This window comes from Acinonyx jubatus, chromosome B3, assembly GCF_027475565.1.
Source record: "Acinonyx jubatus isolate Ajub_Pintada_27869175 chromosome B3, VMU_Ajub_asm_v1.0, whole genome shotgun sequence".
NCBI classification, from domain to species: Eukaryota; Metazoa; Chordata; class Mammalia; order Carnivora; family Felidae; genus Acinonyx; species Acinonyx jubatus.
Genome location: NC_069386.1, coordinates 65,563,313 through 65,585,499, shown reverse-complemented (window position 1 = coordinate 65,585,499; position 22,187 = coordinate 65,563,313). Strand labels below are relative to the sequence as shown.

Genomic DNA, 22,187 nt, shown 5'->3' with positions numbered 1-22,187 from the left:
AAAATATTTGCAACCATTATTTTAATGGAAAGAAGAAGCCCTTACTTAGAAAAATTAAAGTACTCTCACATAATTGAAAGCTTTTTGTGTCAGAATGTGCAAGTATTTAATATGTTTCTGCTTTGAGTTGGGGGGGGGGGAATCTTATTACTTTGTGGTGTATTTTTATTGACACAGCTAGAGAGTAATGCCATATAGAAAAGAAAAAGGTGCTTTGGTGTCCTGTTTGGAAATCTCTTAGCTGACACTATCTCTATCAAACAGTACAAATTAATGGGAAAAAATTATAACCTTAAAGTATTATAAGATTTTGAAGTGTCCTTTGGATTAAAGTTTCAATTTTCTCATGATGTCACTTTTTCAGGTTTGAATTTTTGGAAATTAGAAACCAGAAAATAAAAATGTTCTTTTCCTTCATCGTACCAGGTCAAATAGATTATAATGAAATATTTTTTAGAAACCTTTTCTATTTAAAGAATTAAAGCTTAATTCCCACTTTTGGTGGTATGTATCTGATCTAATATTTATTTATTTATTTATTTATTTATTAAAAAAATTTTTTTTAATGTTTATTTTTGAGACAGAGGGAGACAGAGCATGAGTGGGGGAGGGCAGAGAGAGAGGGAGACACAGAATCTGAAACAGGCTCCAGGCTCTGAGCTGTCAGCACAGAGCCCGATGCGGTGCTCAAACCCACGAACCGTGAGATCATGACTTGAGACGAAGTCAGACGCTTAACCGACTGAGCCACCCAGGCGCCCCTGATCTAATATTTAGATAAGCATGGTAGCATAGAAAGAATCATGAGGTAGGACTCAGAAGACCTGGGTTTAAGCCCCAGATTAGTACATGACCTTGGAAAACCATTTAATATCCTAATATCACTCCACTTCTAGCATTGTTTGCCCTAGCTACCTTTTAGGAAATAAGTAAGACAAAATAAGTTTTAAAAAAGACATTGAAGACTGTAAATTACTACTGAAATGAGAAAGATAACTCAAGAAGGAATCTGAAATATCCCATAGAGGTGTAATACCTAGAAGTAAAATGTTCCCAAAGGAATTCTTTCATTTTTCTCGTTTGGAATTATAGAAGTGTGTGTGTGTGTGTGTGTGTGTGTGTGTGTGTGTGTGTGTGTGTGGTGGGGGGTGTGTGGGTGTGTGGGTGTGTGTGTGTGTGTGTTTAACCCAGACTGTTCATCACTGGCTAACAAATTTCAAAAGACATACAGATCTTCATAATAACTATAGATACTGAATTTTATATAAATTAACCCTATTTTTTTCAAAATTAAGAAATGAGAGAGATTTACTTATTTCATTGTAGGCATATAGAAACAAGCAAACAAAAAAACACCAACGAGCAAAATTGTTCTAAGACTCTAAAGATGTCGTTATGCTTTGAGTTAAGGTTCAGGTTGATCTTTTTAATATTGCAGCAAACTCACACATCGTTAATCACTTAGAAGTGGCCCCAGGTCATGGTAAATGGATGGCCTAATAATCAGACGAGATGTTTGCTATTTCCAAATTATTGTCAATAAGTAGAGTGAGGAGGTGACAATTCAATAACTAGTGATTATTAACTTGAGTTTTTATTTTTATAATGTTAATCAAGGAAATAAGAAGTAGGAAGGTGAACCAGAAGCATAACACATATAATTATAGACAAGCATGAAGACAGTAATAATCATGATAAAAGATGTGTTTATTAAAACCAACTCACATCTATCACTATGTGTGAGTTGCTCTGTAGCTAGAGATGTTGTTTCTGGTTGTCTTAACTGTGTGTACATAGCAACAGAAATGGGGCTTAAAATATTTTCATTTTGAGGGAGAAAGAAAATGGTGGACGTGGGGTACATGAAAAGCAGGATGATGATGGATGGGGATTGAGGAAAAGGGACTGTGGTAGGATCAGTGAACATATAGAAATAGAAAAGAAAATGAAATATAGAAAAGACAACCCACATGGAAAATGGGAGGGAAAAAGGCAAAGGGTTGTTGGGGAAAGAAGATAGTCAATGCAATCGACTTCAGCAGTGAAAGAGATTGGGAGGGCAAGGCTCTTAAAAATAACCAGATACAGAGAATATCTAGGAAAGATGTCCTTTGGCACCAACCAATAAACCAAGATACAAAATGAACTGGTGAAAATGGCACTATGGTAGTCTACATTGTTAGGAGCCTGGTCTCCTGGTAAGAGACATGCTTTAGGAAAAGCTATAGGAAAAGAGACATGCTATAGGAAAATAGGGCAAAACACAATACAATGAAAAACAAACATTAGCATTTGCCCCAGACACCACGTGATAAAGTAAAAGGAAAGATTTTCCTGAAATGGACAGTCAAGGAGTCCTGGATAGGCTTGCATAAGCATGGGATGAAGAGGGAGATAAAAGCAAATTACAAAAAGGGAAACGAAGACAATAAGCAAGCATTTTGACATTCTCAAACTTTTGTTAGGACAGCGAGGTAAAGTGGAATTTGTGCACATATTGAAAACAAAAGATAAGGCTTCAAATTCTGATTTTGGTCTTGGGGTGATGAGTGTGTCTGGATGAGAAAAGCGCTGGCTTTGGACTACAAAACTTACGTCCAGATCCCAGCCCAATCGTGAACTAGCTAAGTAAGATGTTGTATGGCACAAGTTGTTGAAAGCCTAAGATTTTATTGGTTTCTTCAGCTATAAAATGAGGATATTAATAGTCCCTACCTCCAGATTGTTGTGAGAATTAAAAGAGAAAACCCATGGGGCGCCTGGGTGGCTCAGTCAGTTGAGCGTCTGACTTCATTCAGCTCAGGTCATGATCTCACGGTTCGTGAGTTCCAGCTCCTTGTCAGGCTCTGTGCTAGCAGCTCAGAGCCTGGAGCCTGCTTTCGATTCTGTGCCTCCCTCTCTCTCTGCCCCTCCCCGGCTAGTGCCCTCTCAGTCTCTCTCTCCCTCCCTCTCTCTCTCTTTCTCTCAAAAATAAACATTAACATTTTTTTTAAAAAGAGAAAACCCATGAGAAAAATCACAGTATGTATGTTGATAATAAATGTGAGCTACACCACCAGGAATAGTAACTACAGAACCTTACAAAAATCCCTGGACCTCTGTCCATCTGAGTTGTCCAATCTGTAAAATGGGGGTTATGATAACAAACGGACGGTCTGGAGGGAAACCTAAATGAGATCATGTACACAAAGTGGCACACAGTAGGCTCACAGTAAGTAGTAGGTACTATTATTTAAAAAATGCACTGGTTTCAAAAGACACCCAGTTTTAATTTGTTCAGATGACAAAAATGTATTTAGAATGCCTGATTTATTTTTTAGTTTATATACTTGATGCATTTTATATGAAGAGAAAGGAGCTCCACAGGTTGATAGGGATAATTATACTTTTCTTAGGAAAGGCACTACGGATAAATGGCTTCTGAAAGTCATTAGACCACCAAAATTCTGTTTGTCTGTCAAATTAGCTTTAAATCTGCTTCCAATTTTCAAAATCCCATCCAGCTCTTTTTAGCTATTATCATGTCCTGCCATAAAAAGGCAGAGTAGTTACCTCCTGGAAATAGGGAGTTCTGGTTACACCAAGAGTCTTAAAATCCCTTCTCTGAAATAATAGAAGGAAGAAACAAGTAAATTTATTTTCAAAACCCTGTTTGATCTCCAATAGCCCTAGTTTCTCTCATATTGCCATTGTTATTTCCTCTGCTATACAGTTTCTGGCACCACAGTGGGTGCCCAGAAGCCATGAAGTAGATAGCTATTCATTTGGGTGCTTACAAGCATAAGACTGAGTTTTCCCCATAATATTTTCTATTTAGTTGCGTTCCAAGACTCATATCGGCCATGTTTTTGTAAACAGAGATTTAGAGTAGGTGCTTAACGGAAAGCTACATTATTATAATTGATTCCAAACTTAAGAAAATGCACACACACAGCTAAAAAAGTTATAATTAGAGCAAAATGCAACCCCGTCTTCTTTATTGGGGATCCATATTGCTGTCATTATAAATGTCACTTTTCAGCACCATGTCTCTTACCAAACAGAACTCATTTTGAAATGCCATTTTTTTGTGAAAAACTTTATCCATTTGTCCAAATGGTATTTGGACAAGAGAAGAAGTTTTTTTTCTTTGGGTTCATTTTCAGGTTGTTAGCCTAACCTAAAATAGAGCTTCTTTAAAAGTCTGCTCAAACATTTACTTAAAACAGCGAAGGGACAGCTGAGTGTTGAGTGGTAGTGTTACATTGAGTGAAGACACGACTGTAAATAACTCTGCAGTTTGGAAATGAATGATGCTTTTGACAGAGACGATTATGTCGTATTGACAACATTGATGTCAAATGTGGAGTGAAAATATGAGATTGACTATCAGCAGTTCCCACCAGTGATCACTTGAAATAGCTTCCCTGAGATAAAGAAACAACAACAAATGCGTTCCTTCCTTTCCCTCTACTTACACTTTCCTTCCCTCAGAGCTGGCTTAGTCCAGTTCTACTTTGGGGGAAGGGGGCCTAGTGTTCACACTTCATCAAAGGACGATCAAATACTCTTAGCTGTTTCTTTTTAACTTAATTGTTTCCAGGGCATCATTAGACACTCTCCCTCCCCGCACCACCCCCCCCCCCCCCAAATAAGGAAGCCAAAATACCTAAGAATAAAAGCCAAGCCCTGAACTTCTATAGATGTAATTACCATTTTTAAGTTCGACCTGACGTATATGAAATAAGGTCTTTGTAATGAAAACCTCACGTGGGATTTTTCGCAGCCTTCAAAGTCATTGTTCACATAACTGCTAAATACTGGCTTACATTTCTGGGTGGAGAATATTCTGCGTGGTAAGTTTTCCAGCTTGGAAAAATGTCACGTACTGGAGAGTCTTGATGAGTAAATAATTTTTTCCATATCTATCTCTCCATTCCATTCATTTGTTGTATTACTGAGGCTCTGTGTTTTCATTGAATAGAAATCATGCTCTTTTAATGTATACTAAAAATGCTTTGCATTCTTTAGTATTCATATATAAAAATGTAAAATAATTTTCATATTTATTACAACTAGGATACAGCATAACAGCAGACCCAATTACATTCTAGAGTCAGACAAATAACATTATGTGTGTAAGATCTCTGAGCCAGCAAATCTGGACTTGGTCAGAAGAATTTAGGGAGGAATTTCTGAGGGCATAGAATGTCTGTAAGGAAAATGTTTGGCTCCTCATTCTCAGAAGTTACAATGGGATGTTTATCTTGGCATAGAGCAGTGTTACACGCCCTGTGTTAATCCTGTCATTGTAGCCCGTCTTGTGGCTAGGAGGCAATGATGTGGGTCATCCATGGAAGGCACACTTCTTACAATAGGTATGACCTTTTGTGTTCAGGGTGGGGAGATGGATGGGTGACTTTTTTTGTTTGTTTTGAAAAACAAATGGTGTGAGCTTTCTGTAAACGGATATGTGACTTTCACATAGTAAAGGAAGTATCCAGTATCTGGTGCTAGAACCAAATTCTTTAAAGCAGGTACCCTTCTGTGAAATATGTGTCAGTTTTGAAGGCTTAAAACTTAGGAAGGGATTTATGAGTTCACTGTCAAAATCACTGACATAGAGATATGCTCTTCATAGAGTGAAAAATAAAACCCATCAAAGAGGAGAAACCTAAGAACACGTTTTAGTTAAATAAAACAAAGTAATTTACTAGTTAAATGGCAGTAGCTGATACTCTGTTTCATTAAAAAGAATGCCCTGAAATGTAATTTAATAACTCACCTTTGCAATTGTGTTCTATAAATCGGAATGTGTATTTTCTTTTTTACCACAGCATCTTAATCTCCTCATGATAGGAGGCCAATGGGATAGAGAAGAGTTGTTTTGTTTTGTTTTTTTTAATCAATAATTATTTTGGATTTTTTTTTCTTTTTCTTTTTTTTTAATATGAAATTTATTGTCAAACTGGTTTCCATACAACCCCAGTTTTTAATGTAAAGGATTATCTAAAGACTATCTTCTTATTGAATGAGTATTATTTTATTTTCTAAAGTGGTACATATTAAGGAGATTTTGAATTAGCCACTAGGAAAATAACAAGTATATTTGCCCTAGACCTGTCTCATTATACAGAAATATGGCAGACCATTCATTACTGTGGACTTGCTAATTTTACCTCTGCTGCCTGGGTCTCAACTCCCTTCCCTGCAAGATGACAGAACTGAACTAGTTCGTGTCCATGGTCCTTCTGGCTCTGAAATGTTAACCAGTTTATGATCTTTAATGAGAGAACAGATTTGGCATATATTCTCATATGAATGCATTTCTGTTCTAAGCTGAATTTTTCATTAAGTATGTTATTCTTTCATTTAATTTCCTGTTTTGAGAGAGCTAATAAAGCTCCCCTCTTTACCAACGATTGCTTCTGTGGAATTGGTCTCCATTGTGTTTAGACGGCTGCATTCATTTTTACAAAGTACTAGAAAATTGTACATGCACCTCCTATGTTGGCATTTTCTTTCAACATCTTCACTGTGCTCTCGTAGGTCAGAGTGATGAGAGAATCTGTATTTATTCAGGTTTAGAAAATGGGTGTACTAAAAAGGCCTTGGCTGGCATTTCTCTCTCCCATTCTTGGTTCTTTCAACAATATTAAAGAACACCCACAAGGGGTCCCGACTGTGCTTGAGTATACATTACTAAGTGGCAGATCGATGTTTTTGCCCTCACACTTACTACATAGTGGGGAAAATATGTATTAACACATAAATGTACAAATGAATTTATATTTACACAAAGAGTGAAGGGGAGAAGACACAGAAGAAGTAAGTGTCCTGGTAGAAATGGTTTATGTTGTGAAACTGAGAAATACCTGTTTTAGAAGGTGGCCTTAAGTGGACTCTTGATGTAAGAGGAGTTGGCCAGCCAGATGGTTCAGAGGGAATGTGTTGTTCTCAGAGGTGACAGCATGCACAAGGACTCTGAAGTGGAAGATGGTTGGTGCCTTCAAGTTGACTAATGTAAAATAACATGAGATAAGATTGAAGTAAGTCATATGGGAATTTTGTATTTAAGAGTAGGGTGACCAGGGGCATGTGGGTGGCTCAGTTGGTTGAGCATCCAACTCTTGATTTTGGTTCAGGTCATGATCCCAGCGTTGTGGAATCAAGTCCCATGTCAGGCTCCATGCCAGGCATGGAGCCTGCTTGAGAGTCTCTCTCTCTCTTTCTCTCTCTCTCCCCCTCTGCCCCTCTCTCCTGCTCACGCATACACACTCTCTCTCTGAAACAAAACAAAACAAAACAAAACAAATAAAATAAAATAAAATAAAATAAAATAAAATAAAATAATTTTTTTTTTAAAAAAAGAGTAGGGTGACCATATAATTTATCAGCCAAAATGGGATACTTTGAAGAATGAAAGAGGACCCTGCTGACAATGAAGCTAGGACAACAGGCATAAAACAGGATGGGTCCCCAGAAAATCAAATTGTTACCAACTTAAAGATAATATAAAGACAATGAAAATCTTTGGGAAGAGGAGTAATACAATTTGATACATGTTTTTGAAAGATTATCCTGGTTACTATGTCCAGAATGGATTGGAGGAAGACAGAAATGGAAGTAAACTCTTGTAATCACCTAGATGCGGAATGAGATGATAAAGGGTGGAAAAATTTTCAGTAGAAATGGCAGTACAATTGGTAGAATTTAGTGATGGATTGGACGTAGGAAGGGAGAAGAAGGGGGTAGTCAAATGACTCAAGTTTCTGTTGTGTGTAAAGGAGTGAATGGAAGTTCCATTTATTAAGCTATGAGAAAGTAAAGAAGCAGAAGATTTGGGGCAGGACTGGGGAAAAATCAAGAGATTATTTGGGGGATCCTTAATATGAGATGCCTGATAAAGCTCCAAATGGAGAGGCCATGTAGAGAGTTATATTTGGAACTGCAATCTATGTGGTGGATAAAAATCTATGAGTTGTAGACACTTGGGTGCCATTTGCAGCATAAGGATGTCTGAGATTATTGGGAAGAGATATTAACATCCCTTTAAAATGATGAGAAAAGACAGCCCGGGACTGAGTCCTGAGGACCACAAAAATTAAGTGATAGTAAAGAAGGAAGGAAGAGCAAAGTCATTCAGACAATTAAGAGGAAGCATGCCAGGGGCACCTGGGTGGCTCAGTTGGTTGAGCGTCTGTCTTTGGCTCAGGTCATGATCTCGCAGTTCGTGAGTTTGACCCCCACATTGGGCTCACTGCAGTCAGCCTGTCAGCACAGAACCTACTTCAGATCCTTTGTCCCCCTCTGTCTGCCCCTCCCCCACTTGTGCTCTCCCCCCAAATAAATAAATATTTTTAAAAAAAGAAAAAAAAAAAGAGGAAGCATGCTGCACACCTCTCAGGAGACCTCAGAGGAGTTCATCTCTTTATCCCTCTCGCCTACTATGCTGACCCTGATAACACACTTCTATTCCTTACTTATCTTCCTCTACCAAGTCCCTTGGATCATCTCTCAAATCAACCACTTGCACACAAGTCCTCACACCGTAAGCTCTGTTTGGGTCTGAGAAGGAAGAACCAAAGGAATAGAAATATGATCAGAAAGTGTATTAACACAGAAGCAAAGAGGCTATGTCAGGAGGGACAGGGTGGGAAAGGGTTTGAATGTGGCATAAAGGTCAAATAAGGCAAGACTGGTTTGATGATATGCACTGATGGTGATCAGAAAGGGAGCTGGGATTGTGGAGGTACAAGCAAGACCGCCTTGGGGAAAGTGGAGTTGAACTTGGGTTTGAAGGGAAGTTGAGAAATTATATACTAATTGGAGATGTGGGATCAAGGGAACATTCTGTTTTGATTCTCTTTTTTTTTTTTTTTTGAACGTGAGAGCTATTAGAGAGTCTGTGAATGCTGATGAAAATGATCCATTAGAGAGAGGTGGAAAAAATAGGAAAGGGGATTTTTTTTTTTTGAGAGAGAGAAGGGTGTGAATGGGAGAGGGACAGAGAGAGAAAGAGAGAGAGAGAGAGAGAGAGAGAATCTTAAGCAGGCTCTATGCTCAGTATGGAGCCCAACCCTGGTCTCAATCTCATGACTCTAAGACCATGACCTGAGCTGAAACCAAGAGGTGGACTCTTAACTGACTGAGACTGAGCCACCCAGGCACCCCAGGAAAGGGTATGGTTACCTGAGACACTGAACAGATAGAATTTTGAAAAAAAGGTTAGCTCCTCCTTCGTAGTGAGAGGGAAGATGAGTGATGACCGCAGATGTAGATTTGGTAATGAGAAGGTAATGTGGAATGTACTATGTGGTTTCTGTGTTCGCAGTGAACCACGAAGCAGGTGATGTGCTAGAACCAAAGTGGGACAGTAGGTGGGACATGGCCAAGGTTTTGAATAGCCACCGTGGTGGTGAGCAGGGAGATCACTCGAGTCTCTCCATGTTGAATGAACATTTGGGGCTGGGGACCCTCAGTGAATCACGATCACAGCTTTCCCTGTTGTAAGATTTTTGTCCGGCAGTGTTTAGCTCCGTGGATGCTGGCCCAGAGGAAACACATTGCTGGATTCATCAGTGGGGTTTGCAAAGTGGATGTGATGGAAGGAGAAAGAGCCCAGGGAATTGAGGGTATTTGCAAAAGAGTCATTATAAAGAAGACTCTGGAACAAGGGCTATTGAAGGAGGGAAGTGAATTCCTGAGGGGTTGGTCAATAGAAATGAAGCAATAAGGATAAAGGATCAAAGAATTGTCACAGTGGGAATGCTCTAGGAGAATAAAGGTGTGATAAGAAAAGAGGATCTTTGAAAGAATGATTCTGCTTGTGGTATAGTTTTTGGTGATGAATTCTGTTAGGTACCACAATTCTCTATATTCCCACAAATTCTGTTCAATGCTGTGATAGGGCTATGCAAGAATAATATATATTTTATTTTGTCTTAGAAACATCACCTTTACCTTTTCCTTAGTTGCCAAAAGCACTCCTTTGAACTGGGCTTCGATCATCCCATTATCTGTTCCTGGAAGGCATCGTGAATCTGATGTGGTTTTCTACAATTCTGGGAGCCACACCTGTCTCCTCCTGCTTTACCGCCAAACTTCAGGGATTGACTAAATTGAGGAAATCCTGATACTGAAAACAAATGTCATTATTTCCCCAAAGGATTTTGTAATGTTCAATTTCAGCAATATGCCAACTGTCATCTTATGTTCTATATATGCCAAACTATTGACATGTATGTAGCTACGTCATCTTTTTTTTTCTTCTTTTATATGTGCATTTGCTGAAAATGGCCTCCTTCTGTTTTCTCCTCTTCCTCTTTCAAAGATTATTCAAACATTGTCTTCTGTATGATACCCAACTTAACTATTCCTGACCTTCTCGGTCTTATTAGTCATTCATCCTCTGTGCTGTAATGGAATTTTATACTTTATTTTTAGTCTTACTTTATTATAATAACTTATTTACATGACTGCCTCTTTACTTGACTGTGAAGGATTTTTTTTTTTTTTTTTTTTTTGGGAGGCAGGGAACATGTTTGTTCATCTTTGTTTTCTTAATGCCCAGCCTAATTCCTGGCATACTTTAGGTCATAAGCAAATATTTGTTAAAAAAAAAAAAAGTTTAAGAACTGAACCGATGAATTCCATTTACCTTTTTTATAAAGCATGCAGGCATCACTAACAGCCATCATGATATCAAATGACATATACAGTTATAAGTTGTTTACTGATTCTAACATTGTTGACTGTCAGAAGAGAAGTGTCACCACACACGTTTTCATAATGGAGCAGATCTATAATCTGGCATTTGTAACTCCTGTGCTGCTGTGGCCTGAGTGTGGTGTAGGAGGTGGGGGGAGAGGGCAGATGATGCAGTTTCTTCCCAATTTATGAGGGCCGAGGAGCAAAGATTAAAATGCAGAATGGCAATCAGATTAAAAGGGCTGATGAGATCCTAAATACATCCCTCAGGCCACAGGAGAGCCCAAGGGAGTGATCTTGGGAGGAGTATAGGCCAGTGAGTGGAGGGAAAAACTAGGCTTACCACCACTAAAATAACAAGAGATAAAATGAAACCCACTTATCTGATTGTGGATTTTATCTGGACATAGAAACCTTCGAATTATTTATTTATACATAGTGATATCAAGCTCTATCTACTTCCACTCCAAAGGGAACTCTTAAATAATCAAATAAAATGTTGAGGTTTCCTGCCTGAGTTACTCAAAGAGGAAGAAGAAGAAAAAGACACAATAGGTCTTGAGATGCTCTTTTTCTAATAACGTATTGTTCAGTGAATGTGAAGAATTATTTGTTGTTTTATTCAACATAGAAAGGACTCCTTTTTACTAAGTCCATTTCTGTGCATCAAATCTATGTATTTTTAGGTTTGCATAAGCCTAAATACAAATACGTCCTTTTATCTTTATGTTGTAGATAATAAGACGTTTGCTAAATGAGAAAAATCCTTCAAATAGGTCAATCTTCACTCGGAGATAGGATTTAAATGTTTATATATTCTAATTTACAACAAAAAGTCATTTTAAATTATTTTAAACACTTATGTGTAGCATCTATCTTAGACACTCAAATAACATGCTTTTAATAATGCCAATCTTGCAGTGACACCAGCTTTATTTTGACTTTAAAACTATATTTCCTTTTTAACAGAGTAGCTTAAATTATTAAATCTGTTAATGGTTTTGGGAGAATGATGGAGTAAATGGTAGATATTTTTCTACAGGGGGAAACTAAGGGAGACAATTGGATTTATCAGAGGCCATTGCCAAAACTTCGGAAGCAGATAACTAAATTTGGGGTTACAAGATACAAAGGCAAATTAATTATTCAAATAGATTTAGATGCCCTGGTGCTCAAACAAGTAGAGTTTTATTTATGAGTCTATCTTTGCTTCTTTCTTCTCTTAGAGATTGTATGTTTGGAGATGAGGGAGAGGGGGCCTCAGAATATCTAAGAAGGATGTCAGATTTAAATGAGAAACAAGGAGGAAATAATGAAAGAGAAAGACAAAACCCAAAAAAGTTAGGATGATAGGGAGGAAGAGAAGAAAGGAGGACAATGCAAGGGAGAGATCAATCCATGGCTGGGATTTTAGGGTTGCAATGATCACTTCCAAACCTCAGCACAGTTTCTGCTCAAATGGGCCCATTCTAGACAAAAGGCAAACAAAATGTCTCCTGGGGCACCTGGGTGATTTAGTTGGTTAAGTGTCAGGCTCTTGATTTTGGCTCAGGTCATGATCTCACGGTTCAGGAGACTGAGCCCCAAATCAGGCTCTATGCTGACAGCATGGAGCCTACTTGCGATTCTCTCTCTCCCTCTCTCTCTGCCCCTCCCCAGCTTGCACGCATGCACACACACACACGCACACGCACACGCACACGCATGCTCTCTTTCTCAAAATAAATAAACTTAATAAAATAAAATGTCTCCTATTGACAGCGAAATAAACAGATTCATAAACCTGCTTTACTTGGATGTCAAAGAAAAATGACAATAATGACAATATCTACCTGTATAAGCAGCGGCCAAGAGTTAAAAGGGAAGATAAGAGCAGATATAAACAATCGCCAGCTAATCCAAGCTGAGAGGCAGAAAGTAAACCTTAGCTTTGGATTTACACACTGGGGAAGGAAAAGGAAAACCAAAACCAAAACCAATACCTTGAATAGTCTCTCCTGTTTCCTGATATTCCTAAGCAGCCCAGAGGTCACCTTCCTAAATTTCAAGTTGTGGCTTCCAGATTATTGATTTTCTATAGTTATTTGGAAATTCCCGTCTTTTTTTTTTTTGGATTGCAATGCCTTAGATTATACTGTTCTCAGTTTTTCCTCATGGATGTTTTCTACCAATCACTAGGGCACTTGTCTGCACTCACTGAAGAATGAAGCAACCTTGGGTATTTTTCCACATCAATTCCATTCGTCATCCTAGGGGATGTCTACATTCATGTGGAAGATATATCAGCACCTTAACTTCTACCCCAATGATCTTCATCTTTCTATTCAGTCACCAGATCGTGGTAGACCTGCTGTTCACCCAGCATACACTGGCTGTTGAACACTCGATGCTGAACACTTTCTGCTGCGATGTTCCCACCCCTCTGCCAGCCCCCCCCCCGCCACCCCATGGTACTTCTCCAAAATTCTCCACAGTCCCAATCCCCGGTCCTGTGTAGAGGAACATCAATCCTCTGCTCCAGCCTAAGGGGCTACAGTGCTTGACCTCTCTACGCCAGTCATGAAACGTTTGCGTGTCAGTCCTCTCCGTGGCCATTCACACAATTTTATCAACATCTGAGACTACTTCACCTCTGAAATTATATGCCCCTCATTCACACTCGAATCCCCCAGTTCTGTCTTTCCACTTTCCTTGTTCTTTTGCTCTTCTCTGCCTGTTCTGAGCCCCCCACCCCCTCGAGTCCTGTCAGTGTGCTCTCAGACATCAGCTTTCCTCTGCCTTCACTCTCTTCTCTATTAAATCTCCGTCTATTACTTTAACTCCATTTTCTCCAACATCGACCTTTTTTATTGCCTGTGCTTCTCCCACATCTGCTCTGTAAAATTTAAATTAAACCCACAATCCATCTTCTCTGATCTTACCACCCACCCAAGCTTTGGAAGAAGAGAAAACCAAATAAGTGTACAAGATAGTCGTGCCTCAGTGCTGCCGGGTGGCTTTTACAGTCCCTGGTAAACTCCCTTGTCCCTCGTTACTTATTCCAAATTCTCCCCTCTCCCTCTAGTGCCTACCCTGCTTCCCAGCATCACCACTTTGCTTTCACCAGAGATCTCCCCCTAATTTTAGAGAGAAACTTGGTGTTCTCTGACAGGAACGCATTCATCTTTTATAGTCTGCACCTCCGGTTTCTGGCATTCTGAACACTTCTTTATGTCCTTTGTTTCAGAGCTGAGGGAAGAAGTTTGCCCCCATTGCCCTGAAACCATTCTAATTAAGGTCATCAGTGTTTTCCCATTTGTCAGATACAGCAGACTTTTTTTTTTTTGACTTTTATTTTTCCTGACCATTTGAAACATGCGACACTGTTGATAACTTCTTCTACCTTAAGCTGCTCTACACCGTTGACCTACAATATCTTCTGTTTATTTTTTCTGTGTGATCACTCCTCGGCTTCATCCAGTTCATCTATCAACTGAAGCATTTATATTCCCCTGGACTCTATTAGTCTTTGTTTTTTCAAATGTTTCTCTCGTTTCTCTCTCTCCGGATGATCTTATCTGTAATAAAGTTTTAATAATCATCTGTGTGATATTTTCATCTGGCTATGGAATATCTTTAGCTAGCTAATGATGATGGCATTAAAAATAACATTAAAAATAAAAAATACTGGCATTTGTTAATCACTTTCAGGCATTGTACTAAAGTCTTTTCTTACATTAGCTGATTTACTCATCAAAATCCCTGAACTTTTCCCCTACGTTTACATCTGAGAGGTGAAGCAACGTGTCCATGTTACACAGAAGTTAAGCGACAGAGGTAGGCTTTAAATCCAGCTTATCTGACTCCAAAGCCCATACATTAACCATTTTATTAAACGTGACATATGAAAAATGTAACTCCTATGCCCCCAGATTACTCATCTTCCTATATAAGCTGTTTCAACATAATCATCAGCAGCAGAACACAAAACAGAAAACCTGAAGTCATGCTAGATTCCTTCCACTTCCCAAACAGTAAGCCACTATGTCCTGCTAAAGCTTTATACTTCTTCCTTATATTCTCATCTAATGGTACTCAGTTCAGTGTCTCATAATTTCCCTCCTGCACCAGTGAAAAAGCTTCCCAACTGGATTATGCACCTCCTTCTAGTTATGGTGTCCTCCAATTTATTCTCTAGGAACTATTTATCTTCTTATGTCATATATCTGATTATATTACCCCTCTGATAAATCCCTAATGACTCCCCATATCCTGCAGCCATGTTTCTCAAATTGAGTTTTCTGTATCACCTTCCATTGGAATCACCTGGAGAGCTTGTTGGAAAGCAGATTCTCAGGAGTCACACCAGGATTTCTGAATTAGAACTGATGGTGGCAGGACCTCAATTGTATTTTAACAAGCTCCCCAAGTGATCCTTTGTCATGTTAAAATTGCAGAGGATCTGGCTTCCAGATCAGGTACAAACACTTTAGAAGTGCCAATAAATACCATCCGACTGGGGCTTTTCCTTTCTCTTCTCCATTCTTTCCACGCCTCCCTCCATTTACTCTCTGCACTCCCGTACACCGGACTAGTTGCGGGCTACCCTAATGCCAAGCTTTCTTAAGTGGTGGTGACTTTCTGTGTGTTTTGTCTTCTACCTAAAGGTCCTTTTCCCTATATGTTTGGCAATCATGTGCCAAACATGGGTTTGTTCATGTGGATGTGTGTGTTGCATACCTGGAGTCCTCATTAGACTGAAAGTTTCTCCAAGGACATGCAACCTGTGTAGTCGTAGGAACTGTGCGTCCTGAAATCTCCATGAAAAAACTACCACTCCAAGTTCAGGTTGTGTGAGAAAACCAAGCTCAGGCTGAGAAAAATGAAGTTAATATGCACTCGGTATGTACTCAGTACGTAGGGACCTGGACCTTTTAGCAATTTCCCATGACTGTTTGGTTTGTGACTAAGCTTTTTTCTTTTTAAAAAATTTTTTAAATGTGTATTTATTTTTGAGAGAGAGAGAGAGGCAGAACCTGAGCGGGGGAGGGGCAGAGAGAGAGGGAGACAGAATCTGACGCAGGGTTTAGGCTCTGAGCCATGAGATCATGACATGAGCCAAAGTCGGACACTTAACTGAGTGAACCACCCAGGCAACCCGGTGACCAAGCTTTTTAAAGGGAAGTTTCATGTTTGCTGGCATATCTACAAATGAACACACCAATGGAAGTGAAATTCAGAAAAAAGCTATTTTGGTCACCAACCAAAAGCTCTCATTAGAGAAATACTAGGAGTCATTTGATTGAAATCTCTATACGATCGATTTATATCAATGGTTTACACCCCTCATAATAAGAATAATCCAGGGGATGGAGGGATGTGGGTAATCATATTCATGAACTTGATATTGAACTAAGCTTTACTCGTTACAATTTGCCGGTAAATGTGTGGTCCTCTCTTTGCAGATGAGGAGGCTGTGGTCAGAGATATCAAGAGACTTGGAAGAGTCACCTAGCGAATAGAAGACCCCTCTGAAATTTGAATACAGGTATGTGGATGTCCTTCTAGTATACGTATGTTGTCTTATATTGGAGTACATGTATATGGAGATTTTGCCTTAATAACTAAAAGTTTGGATGTGTTTTTAGGTGATAAGTGGAAATATTCTGTGGGATTTTTCTAATAAAAGACAATTTTACTCACCACATAAGTTAGTTTGTTTCTCCAAGTTGTAGAAAATGACATTAAGGATAATATATTGTTTTTTTAAGTTTTCCTAGTGGATCTTTAGGCCTTCAACCAGCATGGAGAAGAGTAATACATTGATCACTACTTAGGGAGCCATTTAAAGCTAATACCTATTTGCAAGATTGGTCACAGGACTGGTGGTAACGTGGGGAAAACAACACTGAGGGTTAAAAGCAAGATTTCCCTATACCCTTCCTTCCCCTTTCCCTTCTCAAACCCCATTCCCAGGAAACTGGGACAGCTGGTTACCCATCTCATTTTCCTCACAGTTGCATGCTGACTCTGCCACCAAGCTGTGCATTTGCTAGAACAGTTGATTTTCTTTATAAGAGTGATGAAGAAGAGAAAGCAAAAGTACTATGCATGGTTTCTCTTAAGGTTCATGATGGGGGTGTGTGTGTGTGTGTGTGTGTGTGTGTGTGTGTGTCTCCCCCTAAGTGAGGGGAAGCTATTAGGAGAGAGCCAGATCTCTTTAATGAGCCTAGAGGTAATGCAAAATTCATGTGTTTTCACCTGCAGCCGGGTAAAGCCTAGTGTACAAACAGAAAGTGGGAAGGCAGGAAGGGTTGGTTATTTATGATTTTTGCTGAAGCCGGTACCCTGGCCGCTACTGGGCATCCTGACCCACTTGTTCATTTTTTAGGAAGAAGTGGATACTTTCAATGGGAGAAACTCAAGCATCAGATTTGCTCCTTGGAGCATTAATAAAAGGGCTCAGTTAGCTTCATCTCATTATTTTACTATGAGTATTGACTTTGGCCTAGAGTCATGTATAGATAAAATGGTGCAAGGGCTTGTCCTAAGTGATTACTCAGAATTACAAATCATTTCACGTGTAACTGAATACTGCGGTCTAGCTGGCACCCTGCCCCATGCTTCACCCCCCCCCCCCCCTTTCTCTAATAGGAGCGCAAATCCAGCTTTGTCTGAAGAGGCAATTAATCTTATTCACTGAAAGCTGAATTTTAATTCACCAGCATGTGGAGGACATATCTGCCTATCACACGGAATTAGTTTAACAGAGAATTTAGAGAAAAAAACAATACTGGAGGTCTTGGCATTCTTGAGCAGGCAAAATACTTGTAGGTACATTCCTTCATTAGCCACCTACATGCTATGGATAAGCTTCTCTTTGTAATAATAACTCTATTAGGGTAAACCGGGTTTATTGTGCATTTGAAAATGGCTGATTGCATTTTATTTTATATAGAAAAACAACAAAAAAACACCCGTAAGATAGGTGTGTTCTAGAGGAAAATGAACATAGGTGAAAAAGATAAATTTTAACTTGCTAGAGATTCTCAAAGGCTCTTACTTTTAAGGGCATGGTTTAGAGATGATCAGAAAAATAAAGGGGCACATAAAAATCTTAGAAAGCCTATATTCATCCACATCAAACCCTGTAGAGAAATAAGTGGTAAGGTCCAAAGTGGCAGGACTACCCAGCCCTACAATGGAGAAGCTTGTGTGAAATCTGTTTGACAAATACTGGGTGTTTTTAATGCTTCTGTGCTATATTTTAGCAGTTTTCCCCTGAGCAAGACCCCAGTGTTTTGTCTGAGGTTAGTTTCACATGTAGGAAAAAAAAAAAATCCTTCCTGAAGCAGTTTAATTCAAGTTTCTTAATTTGGACCAGAATATGACTTAACACATGCCCACGCTTAGTTACATATCAAATTCCTATAAGGTCAGAAAACACATGGGCTCTGGTTTGTACTTCTATTTAACACAGCACTCCTCAAAGGCTACCTTGTGGTACAGGCAGATATCAAAACATGTAGCTGTCTCCTCCCCAGTGAAAAGAGGGGACTTACTAAAGTACAAATGATCTTGCATGCCAAGTAATAATTAGCATAGCCTACATTTTTAGGATTTACTCGAAGAGAATTCAAAAGGTGCTATTTGACTTTTCTGTGGGTTTTTTCCCCCCACTTACGATTGTCTCCTACCTCTGGAATAAACCCTTAAACACGATTCTTTCCATCGCCTCTTCCAGGAATGCACTATTGAATCCTTAATAGAAGTGAGATAAGGACTCTGAAAACAATGGAACTTTGTTCAAAACTTGTCCTAATGTTCTGAAAGGTTTTTTTGTTTGTTTTACTGTCGGTGGGTCTGGAGTGGGAATGGACAGAGGGCAGGGAATCTATCAGATTAAGTGTGCCTAATGGTCACCAAATGTCACGGTGTAACTGTTTAAACGAAACACAGGGCTGTAAAGTCACAAAGCTTTATTGCCTTGTCAAACCGTTCGCCGTGCTAACCCTGGCAATTATTTTTAAAGGAAACAATTTAAAAATTTAAGGTTTTTACATTATTACCAGAAAATATTGCTTTATGTAGTGTCAGTGCTGTGAAGATGGATTTTCGGTGTCCCTTGTATAAACTTTGCATTATCTATATAATGTTTAGAATTTAAATTATGCAGAATTGGAATTTGGATATGTGAACGCCCAGAAGCACATATTTGCAAATAAACATTTGGAAATGTTCCAAGACTTAAATCATGTATTGAATGCACAGCGGTGTTAGTGTTCGTCCATTATTTACTTAATTTTTTGTGAGCTCTGCCGCTGTATAAGGTGCTTAAGCTTATTTTGAGAGAAGAGGTCCTCTTTTGTATTTCTTCTGATGACTCTGTCGGATTTTCAGTGCTGCAACTATTTGACCTGAAAAAAAAAAAAACAAAAAAACGGGAGGGGGTTGGGTAAGACAAAGTGAAAAGGCAGTGCTTTCAATATTTCTCGTTGTTCCTCAAAGTATATGAAAATGTTCTCTTTCCATTCCTTGCAGACAGGACATTAAACCCACACACCTAAGGGGAGCTTCTGGGTGGTATTCAATTTGCCTGCTCATCTCAGCTTGGTGGGGCTCATCAGTAGTGTCCTTTTCGATACGAAGGTGAAGAAGCCCTCCACGAGCACCTTCTTTTGGATGGAGAACTTATTTCTCCTGTCCTTTTCAAAAGCTGTGAGTTCTGCTCAGAAATCTTAATGAGACCCCAGATAAGTAGGTATACTTCCATGCAGAAATAGTCCTTCCAATCCTCCAGTCCTCTATCTGGATTGTCCTGAAGTCTGTCTATTGGCAGTCAGCTTGTAGAGGCAAAATTAAAGATTTCCTGAATATAAGATGACTGCATTCAGGGCTACTAAGTTCCATGTAAAACCTTCGGAAGGAGGTTCTTTTATGTCTATTCAGATAGGAAACAGTGGCCCTATCAGTTACATGTCCTATAATTTGCACAAAGTAGAGGGGATAAGATTTGAATAAAGATCTTTGGACTCCAGACCCCATTCTTTAAGCTACTTTGCTATCTGGCCTTCTTAGAAGCTACAGAAAACAAATAAGTTTCAATGTTGTAATAAAGTGACCAAAACAGAAAGCAGAGAGAGAACTGAAGTCAGTAGAGGAATTTCTTTCCATATCTGAAAACTGCTAGATCCCATCTCCGTTGTAGCAGTGAGTGGAGATTTTCAGAGGACTCCTTGAGCCTCTTGTAAAGCAGCCTTAGGAGTTTAAGGGCCTTAGATAATGATCAGCCTTCTGTAGTACGTGAAAATGGATTCCTGGGCTCATGAGTGCAAAGTGGGGGTGTTTGTTGAATTGTCTTGACGACTGTTAGGATGCTTTAGGTTGCAATTCATCAGAAAACAAATGAGACTTTAAAAAACAAATGGGACATGGGAAGCCACACAGGGTGGCTCAGTTACGCATCCACCTCTTGGTTTCAGCTCAGGCCATGACAAATGGGACTTTAAAAAAATTGTCATGTATGTGTTAAGTCTGAAGGTAGGGTATATCAGGGGTGGGTGATGAAGCAGCAATGCCACATCACTAGATCCAGATTCTATTCTTATTCTGCCATCCACAGCATGACAGCTATTATCCCTATGGGTCTCAAGATGACCATTCTGCTCCAAGTGTCACATCTCTAATACACCATTACCAGAGACAGAGAGCACAGCTGCCTGTATCGTGTATTTTTGTTACAGAAAATCTTTCCCAGGGGCACCTGGGTGGCTCAGTTAAGCGTCTGACTTCGGCTCAGGTCATGATCTCACATTTGGTGGGTTTGAGCCCCGCATCGGGCTCTGTGGTGACAGCTCAGAGCCTGGAGCCCGCTTCCGATTCTGTGTCTCCCTCTCTCTCTGACCCTCCCCAGCTCATGCTGGCTCACTCTCACTCATCCTGTCTTAAAAATATATATATAAATAATAAATAAAAGATGGGAAATTGAGGATGGACTGTAGAAATTTTCTGTAGGAAAGTACATAACTTTATATTAAAGTCCAGATAATAGTTCCCACAATTTTAGTTGTTGAAAAATACGTTGGAGAGAAGGAAAGACGGAAGGAACGTCAATGTGTTCTGGATATTTCATCTGACATCCTAATATCCTAAGGGGTGTCCTAACTCCTGTTCCCCCTTTTAGTGCATCTGTGGGAGAGGACAAGTGGGCAGTATGCTAAGGTTGGCCATATATTCCTTCCTCTATCTTATCAAATGTCTCCATACAATGCATGTTGTCTGGTGCTGGAATGAGGAATAGTGGGCCAGAGGAAAGAACAGGAGGGAACAGGAAGGTAAACGAGACTCCACGTGAACTTCTGAGCCTCCGTTCTGCACAAAATAGACATGCTCTGCCAAGATCAGTGAACTGTCATGCACTAACACATCATTTTTCCAGGAGATGCAGCTGGAAATCGTAGATGGGAGGGGCTCATGTCCTCTGTTACTGTTCCATGTCATCTGTTGCAAGTACCATAACTGAGTGCTCTTAGGGAGGGGCTTCCCAGTGGAAAAGATCCGTGCTCTTTATTTCCTGTCCTTTCTTAGAAGATGTTCAAGCCATAAAAGGACTGTAGAGACAGCTTCCTTCTTAGGTGAATCTGATTGTCATCAGTCATTCGGTTCCTTAAGGCATATGGAAACCCCTCCTTCTACCACAAGAAGGAAACTCCTGCAAGGTCACCTAAGCACAACCATATTTCTATTTGAAGGAAGGCTTCACTTTAAGAATATTTAAGAATATACTAAGAATAAAAAAAAAAAAAAAAAACAACTTCTGACTTATGGTGAGATCCTAACAAGCTAGTTTGTCCCGCCCATTTTCTGTACCACTTTTGAATAAAAAGTACTCACATTTATATATCCAAGTGTCTCTCCAATAAAATGTGCCAGAGGCCCTGAAGGAAACTTCAAGGGAGAAGTTCCAGGGTTTTAGCAGCATCTGTATTGTTGAAGTAAGTAAAGCCCCCTAAGGGGACTGTTGTGAATAATTCCCTGTATAACTATTCAAGGGCAATTGACTTAATGTACACACTTTAGGGAGACACTTACTCTAAAACATATTCCCTTTCCCTCTATATCAATACCTGGTTAATAATCTAGCTGACAGTGGGGGCGCACGGGTGGCTCAGTCAGTAGAGCATCCGACTTTGGCTCAGAGTCTCCTGGTCTGTGAGTTCGAGCCCCATGTCGGTCTCTGTGCTGGCATCTCAGCCTGGAGCCTGCTTCAGATTCTGTGTCTCCCTCTCCCTCTGCCCCTCCTCTCTCCCTCCCTCCCTCTCTCTCTCTCTCTCTCTCTCTCTCTCTCTCTCTCTCTCTCTCAAGAAATGAATAAACATTAAAAAGATTAAAAAAAAATCTAGCTGACAGTGGTTAGAATAAGACTTGTTGGATGCCCAGCATTTGAGGAAATGAAATATGAAGAAATGGGAACTCGACTACACTATCATTTGCAGTATCTGAAAATCAAAAGGAGAGTG

At 39.5% G+C, this 22,187-nt stretch overlaps 1 long non-coding RNA gene across 1 annotated transcript in view; it reads left to right on the top strand.

The window, feature by feature from the left end:
- The window catches only part of LOC113601768 (uncharacterized), a 77,295-nt gene extending 58,838 nt beyond the window's left edge, over window positions 1-18,457 (top strand). The window contains exon 6 of the long non-coding RNA XR_003423026.2: window positions 16,134-18,457. This is a non-coding gene — a long non-coding RNA (uncharacterized LOC113601768). The remainder of the gene's footprint in view (window positions 1-16,133) is intronic.
- Window positions 18,458-22,187: the final 3,730 nt, after the last annotated feature.